The sequence below is a fragment of the Mobula hypostoma genome, chromosome 4 (assembly GCF_963921235.1).
Source record: "Mobula hypostoma chromosome 4, sMobHyp1.1, whole genome shotgun sequence".
NCBI classification, from domain to species: Eukaryota; Metazoa; Chordata; class Chondrichthyes; order Myliobatiformes; family Myliobatidae; genus Mobula; species Mobula hypostoma.
Window position 1 is genome coordinate 70,966,478 of NC_086100.1, and position 6,459 is coordinate 70,972,936.

A 6,459-nucleotide genomic window follows, 5' to 3' on the forward strand; every position below is an offset into this window, starting at 1 on the left:
GCCATTAGTGAAACTTGGCTACAGGAGGGGCAGGACTGGCAGCTTAATGTTCCAGGGTTCCGATGTTTCAGACGTGATCGAGGCAGAGGAATGAAGGTTGAGGGGGTGGCATTGCTAGTCAGGGAAAATGTTACAGCAGTGCTCAGGCAGGACAAATTAGAAGGCTTGTCTACCGAGGCGATATGGGTGGATCTGAGAAACAGGAAAGGTATGACTACATTAATGGGGTTGTATTTTTGACTACCCAATAGTCAGCGAGAATTGGAGGAGCAAATCTGCAGAGAGATAGCAGGCAACTGCAGGAAACATAAAGTTGTGATAGTAGGGGATTTTAATTTCCACTTATTGATTGGAACTCCCATACTGTTAAAGGTCTAGATGGGTTAGAGTTTGTAAGATGTGTTCAGGAAAGTTTTCTAAATCAATACATAGACTACCAACTAGAGAGGATGCAATATTAGATCTCCTATTAGGAAACGAGTTAGGACAGGTGACGGAAGTGTGTGCAGGGGAACACTTTGGTTCCAGTGATCATAACACCATTAGTTTCAACTTGATCATGGATAAAGATAGATCTGGTCCTCGGGTTGAGGTTCTAAACGGGAAAAAGGCCAAATTTGAAGAAATGAGAAAGGACCTAAAAAGCGTGGATTGGGACAGGTTGTTCTCTGACAAGGATGTGATTGGTAAGTGGGAGGCCTTCAAAGGAAAAATTTTGAGAATGCAGAGTTTGTATGTTCCTGTCAGAATTAAAGGCAAAGTGGATAAGTTTAAGGAACTTGTCATGGTCCGGATCAGGTTCCCTTTAAATTTTACTTTGTCGGCGTTATTATCTGGACCGTTGACTCCCTGTTTCCCTTGAATTCCCTGTTTTCCCATGTCTCTCGGGCTTGGTGATTAAAGGCAATTTACTCTCGACTGAACCAGCAGTTTATAAGTCCCTCCGGCTTCAGCCGTTCAGTGTAAGAGCGTTATGGAGTGTTAACGAAGTCACCAAAGCCAGTGCGAGCCAATGTCATCTGGCCGGAGAAAACTAAGTTTCTTGCCGGAGCAAGCCAAGTGTCCTCCCCGAAGCAAGTGCCAGCAAGCTGCCTTCCCTTGCCAGAGTCGGTCAGTCAAAGTTAACCAGCCAGGGTGAGTCAAGAGCTCGCTGCTGCTTGGAGCACACTTGTGATCAGTTATACTTCTGTCCATTGTTGTGTGGTCTCCGTATCCATGTCCTGTGTCTAAAAGGGGCCCTGGCCTTGTCCTGACCCTGTGTCAAGAAGAGTCCTGACTCTGTCCTGTGTCTAAGGAGGATTCCCGGCTCAGTATTTTATGTCCTGTGTCTGTGTCTATTCTGTGAATAAGAAGAGTCCCGGCTCCATATCCTGTGTCAAAGGAGGAGTCCCGGCTCAGTGTTCTATGTCCTGTGTTTGAGTTCCAAGTCCAAGCTCTGAGGTTCAAGTATCAAATACTGGCTCCGAAGTTCCAAGTATAAAGTCCTGTCTCTGAGGTCCGTGCTCTGGGGCCTAGCCCAGACCCTGAGTCCCAGCCTAGAACAGGGCCTGAGTCCTTGTCCATTAGGCTTATTCCCACTTCCGCTTTGCTCTCCTTGTAATGAGTAATAAACTCAATTTAGTTAACCCTACAAAACGTGTTTTGGTCCTGCATTTGGGTCTGCACTTGTGACAGAACGCTCTCACCAAACATGGACCCAGTAGACACAAACACTGTTTTTCCAAACTCTCACTAGCCTGAATCCCCTACTGGAATCCCGCCCAGAGTGCAACTTAGAAATTCAAGAAAGTGACTCAAGTTCCCAGGTATCAGTTTAGGAAGAATGGTGTAAGTACAATGACAGTTATATAAGGTCAAGGTGTTGTTGTTCTGTTGCTCCGAGGTTCCAGTATCGAGTCCTGGCTCCGAGGTTCCAAGTATCGAGTCCTGGCTCCGAGGTTCCAGTATCAAGTCCTGGCTCTGAGCTCTGTATTCCGAGTCCTGGCTCCGAGGTCCATGCTCCGAGTCCTGGCTCCGAGGTCCATGCTCCGAGTCCTGGCTCTGAGGTCCGTGCTCCTAGTCCTAGCCCAGACCCTGAGTCCCAGCCTAGTCCAGGGCCTGAGTCCTTGTCCATTACTTTTATTCCTGCTTCCGCTTTTCTCCCCTTGTAATGAGTAATAAACTCAATTTAGTTAAACCTACAAAATGAGTTTGTGTCCATATTTGTGTCCACTCTTGCTCCGCACTTGTGTCAGAACCTTGGTTCTCAAGGGATACCGGAACTCTAATAAAGAAGAAGAGAGAGATATATGACATGTATAGGAAACAGGGAGCAAATATGGTGCTTGAGGAGTATAAAAAGTGCAAAAAATGCTTACGAGAGAAATCAGGAGGGCTAAAAGAAGACATGAGATTGCTTTGGCAGTCAAGGTGAAGGATAATCCAAAGAGCTTCTACAGGTATATTAAGAGCAAAAGGATAGTAACGGATAAAATTGGTCCTCTTGAAGATCAGAATGGTCGGCTATGTATGGAACCAAAAGAAATGGGGGAGATCTTAAGTGTTTTTTTTTTGCGTCTGTATTTACTAACGAAACTGATATGTAGTCAATGGTAATAATGCAAAGCAATGAGGACATGTAACCTGTACCGATTGAAGAGGAGGAGGTGCTTGCTATCTTGAGACAAATCAGAGTAGATAAATCCCCAGGACCTGACAGGGTACTACCTTGGACCTCAAAGGAGACTTGTGTTGAAATTGCAGGGGCCCTGGCAGATATATTTAAAATGTCGGTATCTACGGGTGAGGTGCCGGAGGATTGGAGGATAGCTCATGTTGTTCCGTTGTTTAAAAAAGGCACTAAAAGTAATCCAGGAAATTATAGGCCGGTAAATTTGATGTCAGTAGTAGGTAAATTATTGGAAGGAGTACTAAGAGATATGATCTACAAGTATTTGGATAGACAGAGACTATTAGGGAGAGTCAACATGGCTTTGTGCGTGGTAGGTCATGTTTGACCAATCTGTTGGAGTTTTTCGAGGAGGTTACCAGGAAAGTGGATGAAAGGAAGGCAGTGGATGTTGTCTACATGGACTTCAGTAAGGCCTTTGACAAGGTCCCACATGGGAGGTTAGTTAGGCCGATGCAGACGCTAGGTATACATGGAGAGGTAGTAAATTGGATTAGACATTTGCTCAATGGAAGAAGCCAGAGCGTGGTAGTGGAGGATTGCTTCTCCGAGTAGAGGCCTGTGACTAGTGGTGTGCCACAGGGATCAGTGCTGGATCCATTTATTTGTCATCTATATCAATGATCTGGATGATAATGTGGTAAACTGGATCAACAAATTTGCTGATGATACAAAGATTGGAGGTGTAGTGGACAGTGAGTAAGGTTTTCAAAGCTTGCAGAGGGATTTGGACCAGCTGGAAAAATGGGCTGAAAAATGGCAGATGGAGTTTAATACAGACAAATGTGAGGTAGGACAAACCAAGGTAGAACATACAAGGTAAATGGTAGGGCACTGAGGAGTGAAGTAGAACAGAGGGATCTGGGAATACAAATACAAAATTCCCTGAAAGTGGCGTCACAGGTAGATAGGGTCATAAAGAGATCTTTTGGTACCGGCCTTTATAAATCAAAGTATTGAGTATAAGTGTTGGACTGTTATGGTGAGGTTGAATAAGGCATTGATGAGGCCAAATTTGGAGTATTGTGTACAGTTTTGGTCACCAAATTACAGGAAAAATATTAATAAGGTTGAAAGGGTGCAGAGAAGGTTTACAAGGATGTTGCCAGGACTTGAGAAACTGAGTTACAGAGAAAGGTTAAATAGGTTAGGACTTTATTCCCTGGAACGTAGAAGAATGAGGGGAGATTTGATGAAGGTATATAAAATTATGATGGGTATAGATAGAATGAATGCAAGCAGGCTTTTTCCACTGAGGCTAGGAGGGAAAAAAACCAGAGGACATGGGTTAAGGGTGAAGGGGGAAAAGTTTAAAGGGAACATTAGTGGGGGGCTTCTTCACACAGAGAGTGGTGGGGGTGTGGAACGCGCTGCCAGATGAATTGGTAAATGCGGGCTCACTTTTAGCATTTAAGAAAAACTTGGACAGGTACATGGATGAGAGGTGTATGGAGGGATATGGTCCAGGTGCAGATCAGTGGGACTAGGCCGAAAAATGGTTCGGCAGAGCCAAGAAGGGCCAAAAGGCCTGTTTCTGTGCTGTAATGTTCTATGGTTCTATGCTTCTAAGAACTTAAATTCTACACTGTACAGTGAACTGTGAGAACCGGAATAATTAGACAGACTAAATCAATACTTTGAGCACAGCTGTGAAGCGGTGTTGGAGGGTCTCTTCCCAATTACTTTCAAAACTGAAATTAGTTCAAGCGCAAAGTATTATTTTTTTCATGTCAATGCCTCAGAGATCCTCAAGGATTCATTTAAGTGATGGTTCCTCCAAGTTCCAAGTTCAAAATATATTTATTATCAAAATACGTAGACTGTATATACCACCTGTAGACTGTATAGACTGTCAGCATATACCACCCTGAGATTCACTGTCTTGCGGGCATTCACAGTACAATGAAACACAATAGAATCAATGAAAAACTATACACATCCAAAGACAGAAAAATGTGCCAAAGACAAACTGCACAAATTCAAAAAAAGGATAGTAATCTAAATAAATATGTAATAATTAATATTGAAAGCATGAATTGTAGTTTACTTGAAAGTGAGTCCATAGTTTGTGCAATGAGTTCAGTGCTGAGCTGAGTGAAGTTGTCCATGCTGGTTGAAGAGTCTGATTAATATCTGTTCCTGAGCCTGGTGGTGTTGGATCTAAGGCTCCTGTATCTCCTTCCCGATGGCAACAGCGAGAAGTGTGTATGGCCTGGATGGTGGGGGTTCTTGATGATAAGTTCACCTAAAGAACTTTGTCAAAGTTTTAGATGACATGTTGAATCTGCGCAAAATTTCTAAGTAAGTATTGGTCCGTGGGATAAGGCAGGGTCCTGTCTTCTTTGTAACAGCAGTTACATGCTGTACCCAAGACAAATCCTCTGACAGATAACACTGAGGAATTTAAGTTTGCTGACTCTATCCACCCCTAATCCCCTGATGAGCATTGGCTCATGGTCTTCTGGTTTTATCCTCCTGAAGTCAATAATCAGCTCTTTGGTTTTGCTGCATCAAAGTGAGAGTCTGTTACTGTGGCACCAATCAACCAGGTTGTCAATATCCCTCCTATATGCCAATTTGTTACCACTTTTGAGCCGCACAATACAGTGTGTGTCAGCAAACTTGAATATGGCATTGTAGCTGTACTTTGCCACCCAGTGCGGACATGGCCCAAGTGTGGAGTGAGAAGCAGGTTGATACTTCATAGACTTTAATGTGAACAATATTAAAAGGGAAAGAAAACAATAAAATCTAGGCCAAACAGGGCCATTGATTAAAACACTCAAATGGGCAATGAAAACTACAGTGCAGCTGAAAAGAACAACTAAGAATAAAATGAATACCGCTAGTCTTCAGAGTCAGTTGAGTCGACAGTCCAATTTCTCAGGCATTGCAGAAAGCAAAACCATAGCTGGGTTCAAGTCTCAACAAACACTACGACGGAATGAATGGAGTTAAATACTATCACAATGAAATAATAATTGGCTGACACGTGCATATTCACGAGCACAATTGCCAAATCTGCTGCGCTGCTGAAACTGTGGTTGTGACATTCTTAGGCTCCTAGTCATAAGTATAAAGTGAGTGGAGCAGGAGAATAAGCACACTGCCTTGTGGTGCATCTCTGCTCATGGTAATTGTGGACAGTTGTTGGTGCCAACCTGAACCAAATGGGGTCTGCAGGTGAGAAAATTGAGGATCCAGTTGCACAAGGCGGTATAGAGGCTTAGGTCTTGGAGCTTATTGATTAGTTTCGAGGAGATGATAGAGTTGAGCCCAGAGCTGCATTCAATGAAGAGCATCCTCATGTATGCATCTTCACTGTCCAGATGTTCTAGGGCTGAGTCCCAAATGAAATGGCACCTGCTGTTGATCTGTGTAAAGGCAGATAAATTGGAGCTGATCTAAATCACTCCTCAGGCAGGAGTTATGTTTCATGACTAACCACTCAAAGCACTTCATCACAGTACATGCACTATAAAAGATATTCATCGCATAAATATTGCAAAATGTTCCACTGCCTCATTCTTGCATAGAATGAGCAGAAGGCTTGACATCTGACAGTTCCTTTCAAAAGTTTATCCCAAAGCAATCTTTCTTTTTACACAAAGCTATCTTGACTATAGGGTGGCGGTGTGGAGATATGTCTCTGCCAAAGGAAGTGTAAGGCACTCCTTCCCTCCGCTAGCCTGCAGGTTACCCTTGTACAAGGTGTAGCACCTGCTTAGCCCCCTATCAGGGTCATGTGAGGCCATGGGAGTAGATGGCGGTTAGCTGTATGAGCAGCTGGT